We start from the raw sequence: 14,949 nt of genomic DNA on the forward strand, positions 1-14,949 counted from the left end.
TGTTTTGAAAATCAAACTTGGCATAAGGTGGGTTCTCAAAACATTCACCTCCCCTTTTCCACTTTCTCTACTCTGGTCTTCATTTCCTCTGCATCCCTTTTTTGTACCCCCAGTGTTTCAAACACAGTAATTCTGTTTCTCACTCTGAGTTGGCAGGCCTCCCCAGATCATCAATGAGAAATTTAACATTATTTTGTGCATTATACACCCTGTACTTACATAGCAAGAATTAGCTCATAGACAGTTGGTAATCAGGGAATAATGTCAGCTCAACATGGAAGCCACATTGGTTCATGAGCAGTTTTTCATACTACGTTACAGGTTATGCCACCATTATTCAACAACCAACACAAAGCACAGGCACACAGGCAGATGCAGCCAGCCATGCAGGAGTGTAGCATTGCCCATGTGGCCCATTCTTCCTCTTGGTTCATTCTAGCTAAATGCTAGGTTTCAAAAGGAAATATATATACTAAAAATTACTTGTAAATCTGTTGATCCTTCAACCTTGGGATTGTAAAGTGCACTGATAAAAAACATGTTATTGTCATCACTGATTCTTCGTTCCCTGACACTTCTAATAAATTACCTTGTATGTCAGAATTGTTAAATAAACATTTGTTAAATTAAATCGAAGTACATGCATAATTAATCTAAGTCAGAATTACTCAATTAATTTGTTTAAAAGAAACGAATTACTTTTAGAGAACAAATAGATTATTTTTGAAATAAAGCAAGAAATCTATTTTCATTAAAACTTGAGACCTATTACTGTCTTACGGATGAATAATAAAAGGCACTGGATATAGTTGTTGAATAGGTTAGAATTCGATTTGGTTATAAGTGACAGAATATTTGGGTATTGGTCACTTATAACCAAATAGAATTCTGACCAATTCATTACAATACCTTAAAGAAAATATAAGTAGAGCAATAAAAATACTGTGTATGATATTATAATGATGGATATATATCATTATATACTGTACAAATCCATTTAATGTACAACCCCAAGAGTAAATCCTAAAGTGAACTATGGACTTTAGGTGATTATGATGTGTCCTCCTTGGTAAAAGTGTGCCATTCTGGTGAACCGTGTTGACAATAGAGAGGGCTATGTAGAGGCAGGGGATCTATGGGAAATCTCTGTACCTGCCCCTCAATTTTGTTGTAAACCTAAAATTGTTGTAAAAAAATAAAATATATTTTTTAAAAAGAGAAGAAATAAGTTAATTTTTCTCTAACATAAAAGTTTATGTGAGCAGGCCAGGTCAGCACGCTGACTCTTTAATTATCAGGGACCCAGGTTCATTTCTTTTTGTTGTTCTTTCATCCACAACTCTAGACTTCCACTTCCTGGCCATGATGACTGCACTCCAACCAGCAAGAATGAGAAAAGGATTCAAATGTACAATACATCACACATGGCTTTTATTATGTTGAGGTACTTCCTTCTATACTCATTTTCTTATAATTTTATTAATGAATATCCCCACAAGAATTTTAATAATAAAAAATGAATGACAAAAAGGAAAGAGAAAAGCATATATCTCCTTCTTTAAGGGCACTTCCCAGATACTGGTAATGCCTAGCTGCTTAGGAGCCTGGGAAATGTAATCTTCATATAGTGGCCATGTGCCTAGATGAAAAGGCAGAGCGCTATTACTATAGAAGAGAAAAAGAAATATTGAGGATAGAAAAATTTACCACAGTTTTATAAAGTGACAATGAGCTTTGAGTCAAACAAATCAATATGGCACAAGTAAATTAATTAGTGTCTAATAAACTTTCAGAGTAAGAATAGCACATGAGTCTTAAAGCTGCGCCACAGTTAATGGGGAGAGCTGGAATCCATTTCCGGCAGGAAAACTGCTTCTGATTGAAGCCATTAAAACTCTCATCTCAAATGACTTGCACTCAGTCTTAATATTGAGGCATCTTCAAATCAGTCTAAAGAAATGCTGTGAAAAAAAAATTAACTGCATAATACCAAGATTTAAGAGAAAAGGAGAGATTTATTTAAAATTACCTTTCTACACCAATCTAAATAAATAATAACTTTTTTTATTATAATCAAATAAATTTCTTTTTACATTTGGAATAAACACTTTATATTCATTAATGTTGTCCAAATTTAAACACATTGGAACTAAAAAGGTGGGGAGAGTAACTAAAAAGTAAAAGAGAGACAACAAATGTTCTAATTTTGAGAGAGTCTGGGATATTTTTTAAAACATTTATAATATTCTTTAAGAAATATGCGACTGCCTGCACCTTCCTAACATCCCCAAAGCAGTTATTTTATAGAATCAAAATAAATAAAACTAAATTTATTTTTAAATCTGCCATTATTTTATTTTTTTATTAATTAAGCATCATCACTGCCATCAATTAAAAGAATCAATTACTGAGATTTGAGTCGAACTAAAAAACCTGGATGCTATGCATAGAATGGACTTTACAGCTCTCCCATTATTAAAAAAGCGAGCTCAGAAATCAAAATAGAAATAAAGTTTTAGTTAGACATAAATGTAAGTGGTCCTACAGCCCATAGGCTGAAATCATTCCTCAGAAAAATGTAATCTGTTTTTAAAAGCTCATAGATTCTCCAAAGAAGATATGCAAATAAGTACATGAAAAGATGCCCAGTGATTAGGGAAATGCAAATCCAAACCACAATGAGACACTACTTTATTAGGATGACTATTGTCAAAAATAACAACTGTTGGTGAGAATATGGAGAAATTGTAACCCTTGCACACTGCTGGAAGGAATGTAAAATGGTACCACCACTGTGAAATATGGTAGAAAGTTTCTCTAAAAATTTAAAAATACAATTACCATATAATTCAGTCATTCCAGTTTTGGGATTTGAAAGTTGGGACTCACACATATATTTGTATAGTCATGTTCATAGGAGCATTATTCACAACAGCCAAAGGTGTGAGTAACCCAAGCGACTATTAATGGCTGGATAGAGAAACAAAATGTGGTAGTAATCAGCCTTAAAAAAGAATGAAATGTCGATATTTGTAAAAGCATGAATGAGCCTGGAGGACATTATCCTAAGTGAAATAAGCCAATTGCAAAAAGACAAACTCCGTATAATTCCACTTATATGAGGTCCCTGGAGGAATGACGTTCATAGACACAGAAAGTGGAACTGTGCTTGCCAGGGGCTGCAGGAAGAAGAAAGGAGAGTCGTTGTTTAATGAATACAGAATTTCAGTTTGGAAGATGAAAAAAGTTCTGAAAATGAAAGGTGGTGACAGCTGCACAACAATGTGAATGTACTATATGCCACTGAACTGTATACTTAAAAATGTTTAAAATGGTAAATTTTATGTTATGTGTCTTTTACCACCACCACCACCACAAAAAAAAATAAATAAATAGGAAGAATGATATACCATTTGAGCAAATATGAAAAAAATTAAAAAGCTCATGGAATATAATGTGCCATTATTTTGAGGACCCAAGAAAAATAATGAGTAATTATCATTTCATTTATCTTTCTCTTCTGTAAAAGAATCATATATATATATATATATATATATATATATATATAGAACCTATATATATATATAACCTTAACCTATATATATATATACACACACACACGCACACATATATATATACTAAAGATTTATATCTTCAATTATATATTTTCTGAGATTTGCTTCAAAATAATCAACTGGAGGATGACAGAAGTGGGGAACTGTAAATGAAACACTATTTATTCACAGTTAATAATTGTGGACACTGTGGGATAGGTACATGAAGTCCTTTATATTATTTTCTTTACTCGTGTATGTGTTTGAAATGTGCCATAATTAAACATTTATAAGTACTACTTATGCTACATACACTGTATGAAACAGTTTTAAGTAAAATTATCAAGAGCCAATGAAGAGCAAAAAATTTTTAAATATATATAAGAAAGAAAATTTTTAAAGGGAAGTGCTCCTTAGATGTCATCACTTTCATTTATAAGGAAATCTAGTTCCTTTTTTTTCTGAGCTTTTATAAGTAATAGTTGATATATATTGAATGTTTCCCACTTATCCAGGCTTTACATGCACTACTTATTTAACCTTCATAATAACCCATTATTATTCTTATCCCCACTTTACAAATGAGGAAACTCAAAGAGCCAAAGTCATTTGAATCACGTTCATAAGCATTAAGTCAATTTTAATCCAGGAGTGTGACTGCAAAGCCTTAAACGTTGCAAGTACTTCTCTCAAATTACAAGAGTCTCTCTTTCCCCTTTCTTGCTAGCTAAGGACAGCCTCTTCAATTGTGAGTTGCCAGAATTGAGTATGCCTGATTGAGAGCCTATGGAAGGAGATACTTGATTTTCTAAAGGATAAGATCAACATCTTTGCCTCACCTTCTTGGTAAAACTCTGAGGATTTTCAATATTAGCTTACCTCAATTTAGTTCATTTATTGAACACTTATTGTCAGAGGCTGTAAGACCTTACACACAGTGCTAGGCACTCAGAATTGCAAAAGAATATGCAGATCAACATAATATTTATTTTAGAAACCAGATGATCCAAAAATAAATAAATTTTCATATTATCTTCAGCTTCCATGGCATGAATCACCCTATGACAAGTTGACATCTGTCTTCGCCACTGTAAAATAAGCTCAGTGAAGGCTCAGACCCTGTGTGTTTTAGACAAAACTCTATTCCTAGGGCTTAACATAGTGCTTGATCATAGCCAAGCCTCAATGTGTAAACGTAGTAAGCAGAATTGAATTATGAGTGTCCCAACCATTCAGTAATTTAACGGGAAACAATACAATGAAAAGGCAAGAGTAGGCTCTTTTGACCAAGCTTTATTTTTTTCATTTGTTCATTCATTTACTTGTACATTTATGCAATCAATATTCAGGGACACCTACTATTGGCCATTTTCTAGGTGCTGGGAACACAGCAGTGAAAGACAGGTGTCTCCACCTTCATGGAGTTCACCAGCTCTGCCACTAATCCCCGTGCAATCTTAAGCAGTCATTCAGTCAGCAAGAGTCATGGGTTTCAGCTTTCTTATTAGAAAAATAAGATACTAGTAACCAACATGGAACATTATTTTAAAGAAAATAGGTGATATACATAAAAGACCTGACACAGGGTAAGCACTAAATAAATGGCAACTATTCTAATGACACAAAATCCTAAGTATAAAAGTTAGAGCAAATGACAAAAAAAGCATTAATTTCTAGAAAAGTTTAGCAAGAGAAAATGTTAGTAATAATGTGTACTCTCTATGTGAAAATGCTTTGATATACATCATCTTAAATATTAAGGGTGAAAATTTTCCTTAGATTTCTGTACTAAAAAGAAAACACATTATAATAAAGACAATTTGCCTGACATTCAAAAGCTTTGCGTGGTCTAAAAAGGTCACATAGGTTTATGTTATTCTTGGCTTCTTCCAGCAATGACTGAACAGGGGAATCATGTCAGTTGAATTTCTGAATGATCTACAGCAATGGGGACCCTCAGCAAGTAGAAGACTGGTCAGGAAGACTTGCAAAATTTATTCTTGCAAGGAGTCTTGGTAATTTCCACAATTTTCAAAAAGAGTCGATAAGTACTATTTGTCAATCACTCTCAGTCAGGCATTTTCACTTGTATTTTATTTCATCTTTTCAATGATTCTGTAAAGTAGTCTCTGAGAGATGTTAAGAACCCTGCCCAAGGTCACACAGCTAGTCAGGGGCAGAGTTGGAATCCACATCCAACCCTTTTCACTCGGAGACTCTGTCCCTCCATTACTAGTACTTCCTTGTGGGCCTTCTGCCTTTTTTCAACACTCTGAGACATAAGGAAGAGCAGTGAGCGTTAAAAAATTGAATTCTTTTATATCTCAATTTTGAATTCTCAGAAAGGATTCCAACCACTTTAAGGATTCCAATCCCCTTTACCCAGAAGCTTCTTGTTTTCCTTCAGTCTTTTTAGAAATTGGCATGGCTAAGATGCATCTCTGAGGTGCCACAAGCTGAGATACTTTCACCATCATCACATTACCCGAAGCCCTTCCTGGTAACACCTGGTATACGCAGCTTCCGTCCTACTGAAAGCAGCCCATCATCTGACCTCGGGAAGGCCACCCTCTTCAGACTGCTGATATTTCCATAGGATAAAAAAATGAAAAAATAAACTGAGTAGACAGTTGATGTCATTTATGATAATATCTACCATTTCTTTATCAGGCCATTATCTTCCTTGAAAGCTGTACTTCTGTTTTATTCTTGTTTTAATCATGTCTTGAGCCCTACTTTGTTGCAAGCACTGCTAAGTGTCAAGTTAAGTATAGCATATTCTTGTATCTCTTCTCATTGGTTTGATGCTGTTTTTCCAAAGGTCTTTCTAATCACTGTGCTTTCAAATACATTAGTCACTAGCTACGTGAGACTATTTAAACTTAAACTTAAATTAATTAAAATTAAATATAATTTAAAATTCAGGTCCACAATAATACTAACCATATTCCAAGTGTGCATTGCCCCATGTGGTTAGCGGCTACCATTCTGGACAGTACATGTATAGGATATTTCCATCATGATAGAAAGTTCTATTGGATAGCATTGCCACAAAGCATCAAATTCTGGGTTTTTATAAGCCTATAACTTCCAGCCAGGATCGAATCTAGAAAACAACTACTACCAGAGTAGGTCATTCTAAGTTCTCAATCTTATTGTTTCTGGGAATCCAAATGCTAAACTATAGCTGAAGGGAGAAAACAATCTAATAATTTATTTATAGTGGGTGATCAGACATTGTGAGACAATCCATGGATGCCATGAAGAAACCAAGATACTGACAACTTACTAACATGAAACTACAAACAAAAAGGCTTACTGCATTTATTTTAAGAGAAAGAGAGAGAGGGAGGGAGGGAGGTGGGAGGAGAGAGAGAGAGAGAGAGAGAGAGAGAGAGAGCACGAGAGCAGAAAGACTAATAAAGACCTGAATTCAAGCTATGTATCCTTCTCTGATCCTAAATTTCATAACTTGCAAAATGAATAAGCATATTAATTCTGAGTTCCTTTTTACCTCTAAAATTCCTGGATTCAAAGGCTTTATTTAGTTTATATAATGTCCAAGGAACTGTGCAGACTTCAAAGATATATAAGATAATATTTCAAAGAGCTTATTAAAAGAAAGCTAGCTATATAAGACTAATTAGTACAAGACAAGACATTGTAAGTGTCATGAAATGGTATTACCAAAGCCTCCTACATAATCTCTGTCCTCAGCTATGAGGAGGATTGAAGGTGGTGAAGATGTTTACCTTTTTCTCTTTATCCAAAAATACATCTCTTCAGATAATCATGTTAAGCGAAATAAGCCAGAGAGAAAAAGTTGAAAACCACATGACATCATTATATGTGGGATATAAAGCTAAAAGCAACAAACGAACAGGACAAACAAACGGAGACTCATGGACATGAACAATAGACTAGTGGTTACCAGAGTGCAAGGGAGGAGGATGGTAGAGGGAGGTAGATGGGGTAAAAGGGGTCAAATAGTGATGACAGAAAGAAATCTAACTAAGGGCAGTGAACACATAATGCAATATATATATGCCTTACTGTTAAACTGTACACCTGAAACTAACTGCATTTTGTTAACCGATGTCACCATAATAACAATTAATTTTAAAAAATATATCAACATATTGGACCCCATGCGCATACAAGGCGTTTAATAATTTTATTAAGTAAATAATACAGAAAAATAATTATTATTAGATCATTTATTAATAACAGTATTAATAATTATTATTATTAGAGCATTTATTGATGATGTAATATGTGTTAGGTTCTATACAAGACACTTTGCCTAGGTTCATTTTATCATCAAACAACTCTATGAAGAAAATAATGTTATTTTTCATTGTTTTATAGATAAGGAGTCTGAAGTAAAACAAGTTGAGTTGCTAACCCACAACCACATAGCTAAACAGTGACAGAGCCAAGAATTAAAACCAAGGCTGCCCAAATGCAGTGTGCATGCTTTTCCACTTCAATACATTGACTCCTTAAGAAAACTTTTACTTGCTAATAACCAGAAAAGGCCTAAAATAAGAAGGCACCTAGATTTACTCTTAAGAACCCAGCAAATATCACAAAGCTGCCAATTTCCTGTATAATTTTGCAGAAGACGAAATAATAATTGATCTCTGATTTCCAACATTCTACAGATGGACCCCTCAGCCAAAATAGTCTCCAGCCTAGACCAGGTGGCAATTTTAATGGAGCTGGAAACAAGTTCATGATTGTCTATTAGAGTTCCAGTGCCCTGAGACCTTTGTTAATTGAATAAGACACAAGACAAAGAAAATTTTAAAAAGATTAAGTTAATATATGGTGAAGGAAGGAGATTTGACTTTGGGTGGTGAACACACAATGCAATATACAGATGTATTACTGAATTGTACACTTAAAACCTATATAATTTCATTAAATAATGTCACCCCAATAAATTTAATAAAAAAAGAGTAAGTTAAATTTTTATATCTCCTCGGCCAAAGGCAGAGAGAAGCAGGACCTTTTTTCCCTCCTAAGGAACTGAGTACCCACTTTATCATTTAAATTTATTTTATAATTAGATTGATATTTTATAAAGTAGAAGTTTCTGTAACCCTGACATTTAAATGCCTCCTCTTCACTGATATGAAAGAGGAAGCAAGGGCCAATTATTTGTGTCACTTGTTTTCCAAAATCTTGTTTTCAAGGAAACTTACGTTTATTAAGTCATTAAACTGTCCAAATCCAAAATGTTTCCATATCATCTACAGTGATTACATTCTATCACCCACATTTCCTAAAAATACCTGATTTCCAACATTCAGCAGAACCACAAAGGCTACTAGGAGGCAATAAAACCCCTAGACAGCTTCTATTCTGTTTATCTTTGCTTTCCTCTAATCAGTTAGATTTAGGTAGGTTGGAGATTAAAAAAAAAAAAATTAATATAAATTAAAATAAAATTCAAGCCACAAATCCTGATTTTTCCCAGGAAAAGGACCGATAAGCAACAATTGATGAGAAAAAAGCCCAACTAAGAAAGGCTTTTCTGATCTGAACTCAAGTTAATTATTACCCCAAATTCGTCATTAAATTGTTACTCATAAAATGTCTCTGTGTACTTCTCAGTGAAAAAATCATAGATGATAATCCTATCCCATCTTAAAACATATGTCAGCATTTGTGCCACTAAGGGAAAACAGGTCTATATTTGATTCAGACAGATTACATTCATATTTTCAGAAGACAAGTCCAGAAAGGTACTTTTAAATAATCTAATTTATAGTAGACACTCCACTTTGAAATTTTTTCAGAAATGGTTAAGACACTGCTCCTTCTCCTGATGCTTGACTCCCATCTAAGATCCTCATTTAGAAATCTGAGAGAGAGTTCCAGTCAAGATGGGGAAATAGGTAAACAATATGTTCACCTCTTCCCATGACGCCATCAAAATTAAAGCTAAATTATAGAACAATCAATCCGGAGGACCATTTGAAGACTAGCTGCACAGAACTCATATAACTAAGGATTTAAAAAGAAACCACATCAAAACTGATAGGAGGGACAGAGATGCAAAATGACTGACCCCACACCCACATGTGACAGTTGAGAATCTGGAGAGATATCTCAGCTGCAGAAGTCTCCCATGAGGAGCAAGGGGTCCAGCCCCACACTGGGCTCCCCAGCACAGAGCACCAGTGCCAGGAAGAGGAACCCCCAAAACATCTGGCTATAAAAATCGGCAGAAATCCTTTCCACCTGGGTGAGAAGGAAGGTTCCTAAAAATCCAAGCATCCTCTTAAAGAGCTCATGCACAGACTTGCTCACACACACTCACCCTGGGCTCCAGTGGAGGGACAGCACCTCAAGGGACACAAGGGACATATAGAGAGAAACTGAGTTTCATGGTTTCAAAGAGAGGGCTGGAGGGGGAACCACCACTGTCTTCATGTTGAGCCCTCCTCCCATGCAGTCACCTTGCAGATTCCATCTTTCCTGTGTTGAGCCTCTCTCCACACAGCCAAATCTGAACCTACATTAGCCTGAGGAACTCTCCTTGCTCCACACTGATGACCCCCTGTAATTCCATTCCACTCAACTAGCCTACTGCAAGAGGCTCTCTACACATCATGCAGCTGGTCTTGGCCCATACTGTAGTCTTTCTTAAAAACTCTCAAAGATCCCCAGGTCCCAGGCAAGTGGCAGCTGACTGACCTCAGTATTCCCTTTGCCTTTTGCTAAGTTGCCTGAGGCTCAGCACTGGTGTCACATCTGAATGTTCATTAATCTGATAAATACCACTCACCCTACCCTGGTGGCTCCCTGAGACCTCGACTTACCCAACACTTGTACCACCCGAGGCTCATTCAGTGGCTGAGCCTTATACGCAGCTGGCAGGCAATGTCAAACCAAAAAGTACACTCTCTCTTTTGCTGAGTAGCTCCAGACTAAAAGTGGTAGCAGCCAGACTCAGTTCAGCATGGCCTTTCCCATGTGCCTCCAGGTTCAGCACAGGCAGCTACCAATATATATTACACATATTAACGCATATCAGGTAGCACCAGGCCAGACACGTATAGTGGCTGACCTTTGCCTGCACTGGAGCTCCTTAAGGGGCCTCAAAACCAACACACCAGGTCACCAGCTTCGGACTATAACAGAACACCACACAGTTAGGCTCACAAGAGGCACATCTACCTAACAAACAGAGAAGTAGCCAAAATGAGAGGATAAAGAAATATATCCCAAATGAAAGAAAAGAGGAAACTTAAAAAAATAAAAGAACTAAACAAAATGAAGGCAGCAATCTACAAGATACAGAGTTCAAAGCACTAGTTATAAGGATGCCCAAGAAACTTAGAAAAAGATTAGGTGAACTCAGTGGGAACTTCAACGAAGATACAGTAAACATAAAAAAAGGCAGAGAAACCATAAAAAGGAACCAGTCAGAAGTAAAAAATACAATAATTGAAATAAAAAACAACTAGAAATGATGAACAGCAGATTACATGAAGTAGAGGACTTAATCAGTAATTTGGAATACAAGGTAGTGGAAAACACCCGATTGGAACAGCGAAAGAAATAAATTTTTAAAAATAAGGATAGTTTATGGGAGCTCTGAGAAAACATCAAGTGTAACAACATTCACATCATAGAAGTAACAGAAGGAGAAAAGAGAGAGCAAGATACTGAGAAACTATTTGAAGAAATAATGACTGAAAACATCCCTAACCTGGCAAAGGAAATCAACATACAAGTCCAGGAAGCACAGAGAGTCCCAAACAAGTTGAACCCAAAGAGGACCACATAATTAAAATGTCAAAGGTTAAATATAAAGACTCTTAAAAGCAGAAATAGGAAGACAGTTAGTTACCTGCAAGGGAGTTATCATAAGACCATCAGCTGATTTCTCAACAGAAATTTGTAGGCCAGAAGAAATTCACATGAAATATTGAAAGTGATGAAAAGCAAGAACCTATAACCAAGACTACTCTACTCAGCAAGAATATCATTTGAAATTGAAGAAGAGATAAAGAGTTTCTCAGATTAAAAAAAAAAAAAGGGACAAAAGATAAAGGTGCTCATGACCACCAAATCAGTATTACAAGAAAAGTCAAAGGGACTTCTTTAAAAAGAAGGTGAAAAAACCATAAATATGAATAATAAAAAGGCAATAACTACATACTTATCAATAATCAATTTAAATATAAATAGATGAAATGCTCCAATCAAAAACAAAGGGTAGCTAAACGGATAAGAAAAGAATATTCACACATATGCAGGCTACAAGAGACCTACATCAGATCAAAAGACACATACAAACTGAAAGTAAAAGAATAGAAAAAGATATTTCATGCAAATGGAAATTCCAAAAAAGCTTGGGCAGCAATACTTACATCAGACAAAATAGACCTTTATAAAAGGGGTATAATAAGAGACAAAGAAGGAAATTGCATAATGATAAAAGGACCAATTCAACAAGAGGATATAACCCCTAAATATTCATGCCCCCAACATAGGAGCATCTAAATACATAAAGCAAATATTGGTGGACATAAAGGGAGAGATAAACAGTAATATGGCCATAGTAGGGGATTCAATATCACATTGACACAAATGGACAGATCTTTCAGACAGAACAACAACAAAAAAACAGTGACCTTAAGTGACAAATTAGACCAGATAGACTTAATTGATATTTTTAGAGCAATTCACCTCGAGGTAGAATATACATTCTTTTCAAGTGCATATGGAATATTTTCCAAGATAGATCACATGTTAGGCCACAAAACAAGTCTCAAAACATTTAAGAAGATTGAAATCATATCAAGCATCTTCTCCAACCACAATGTTATGAAACTAGAAATCAATTACAAAAAGAAAACTGAAAAGCACACAAATACATGAAAATTAAATAACATAATGTTAAACAATGAATGTGTTGACGACAAGATCCAGAAAAAAAATCAACAGATGCTTTGAGGCAAATAAAAATGAAAGCACAGTAATGCAAAGTCTATAAGACACAAGAAAAGCAATCCTAAGAGAGAAATTCATAACCATACAGGCCTACCTCAAGAAATTTAAAAAAAGAAATTCAAACAATCTAAACTTACACATAAAAAAGAGAAAAAAATATATAAAACAAGAAACAGAGACCAAAATACAGAAAGAAAGAAAGAAAGAAAGAAAGAAAGAAAGAAAGAAAGAAAGAAAGAAAGAAAGAAAGAAAGGAAGGAAGGAAGGCTGAAGGGAAGGGAAGGAAGGAAGGGAAGGAAGGAGCTGAAGGAAGGAAGGAAGGAAGGAAGGAAGGAAGGAAGGAAGAAATAATAAAGATCTCAGTGGAAATAAATGAAATAGAGTCTAAAAAAAATACAAAAGATCAATGAAATCAAGAGCTATTTTTTTGAAAAGATAAACAAAAGTGACAAACCTTTAACCAGACTCATCAAGAAAAAGAGAGAGAGGACCCAAATAAATTAAAACAAAGAAAAAAGAGAAGTGACACTGGCACAGAAATACAGAGGATTATAAGAGAACGATAACAATTATATGCCAACAAATTAGACAATCTGGAAGAAATGGAGACATTCCTAGAAAGATACAATCTTCCAAGATTGATTCGAGAAGAAACAGAAAATCCGAACAAACCGATTACTACTAAGAAAATCGAATTGGTAATCAAAAAACTTCCAACAAACAAAAGTCCTAGACCAAACAGCTTCACAGGTGAACTTTGCCAAACATTCAAATAAGGATTAACACCTATTCTTCTCAAACTCTTCCAAAAATTTCAAGAGGAAGAATGCCTCCCAAGCTCATTATATGAGGCCAGCATTGCTCAGATTCCAAAACCAGATGAAAACATGACAAGTAAAAAAAAAGAAAATTATAAGTCAATAACCATGATGAACAAAGATGCAAAACTGCTTAACAATATTAGCAAACTCAATTCATTAATACATTAAAAAGAACATACAACATGATCAAGTGGGATTTATTCCTGGGATGAAAAGTTGATTCAATATCTGCAAATCAATTAATATGATACCCCGCAAAAACATAATAAAGAACAAAAATCATATGATTTTTATTTGAATCAATAGATGCAGAAAAAGTGTTTCACAAATGTTGACATCAATTTATGAGAAAAAACTCTCAGCAAAGTAGGACTAGAGGAAATATAGCTCAACATAATAAAGATCATATATGAAAATCCACAGCTAACATCATACTCAACAGTGAAATGCTAAAAACTTTTTTTAAGATCAGGAAAAAGACACTTTCACCACTTTTATTCAACATAGTATTGAATAGCCACAGCAATCAGACAAGAAAAAGAAATAAAAGGCATCCAAATTGGAAAGGAAGAAGTAAAACTGTCATTACTTACACATGACATGATACTATATGGAAAGAACCCTCAAGATTTCAGGAAAAAAAAAAAACTATGAGAACTAATAAATGAATTAATTCAGTAAAGTAGCAGGATACAAAATTAATATTCAGAAATAGGTTGCATTTTTATACATCAATAAGAAACTATGAGAAAGAAAAATTAGGAAAATAACCCCACTTACAATTGCATCAAAAACAATAAAATATCTAGGAATTAAATTAACCAAGGAGGTAAAAGACGTGTTCCCAGAAAATTATGTCATTGAAAAAAGAAATCAAAGAAGATACAAATAAATGGAAGCATGTACTATGTTTATGGGTAGGAAGAATCAACATCATTAAAATGGCCATACTACCCAAAGCAATCTATAGATTCAATGCAATCCCTATCAAAATACCAATGGCATTTTTTTAGAGAGCTAGAACAAATAATCCTAAAGTTTATATGGAACCATAAAAGACCCTGAATAGCCACAGCAATCTTGAGAAAGAAGAAAAAAGTTGTAGTTATCACACTACCTGATATCAAACTATACTATAAGGCTACAGTAATCAAAATAGCATGGTAACGGCATAAAAACAGATAAATTGATCAATGGAATAGAATAGAGAGCCCAGAAATAAACCCATGTGTATATGGTAATTTAATCTATAACAAAGGAGGCAGGAATATATAATGAGGTAAAGACAGACTCTTCAATAAAAGGCATTGAAAATTTAACAGATGCATGCAAAAAGATAAAACTGGACCACCGTCTTACATCATATACAAGAACAGACTCAAAATGGATTAAAGACTTAAATGTAAGACCCGAAATCATAAAACTTCTAGAAGAACACATAGGCAGCAATCACTCTGACTAATTGCAATCACTCTTACTATTGTTCTTAGTAATACTTTTTCAGATGTATTTCCGCAGGCAAGGGAAACAAAAGAAAAAAAAAACAAATGAGACTACATCAAACCAAAAAGTTTTGCACAGCAAAAGAAATCATCAACAAAATG

At 34.6% G+C, this 14,949-nt stretch overlaps 1 protein-coding gene across 2 annotated transcripts in view; it reads right to left on the reverse strand.

The window, feature by feature from the left end:
• The window catches only part of RGS7 (regulator of G protein signaling 7), a 500,747-nt gene that overhangs the window by 470,024 nt on the left and 15,774 nt on the right, over positions 1–14,949 (reverse strand). The gene's annotated exons all lie outside the window — the stretch shown is intronic.

This window comes from Pteropus medius, unplaced genomic scaffold (assembly GCF_902729225.1).
Source record: "Pteropus medius unplaced genomic scaffold, Ma_sr-lr_union100, whole genome shotgun sequence".
Taxonomy (NCBI): Eukaryota; Metazoa; Chordata; class Mammalia; order Chiroptera; family Pteropodidae; genus Pteropus; species Pteropus medius.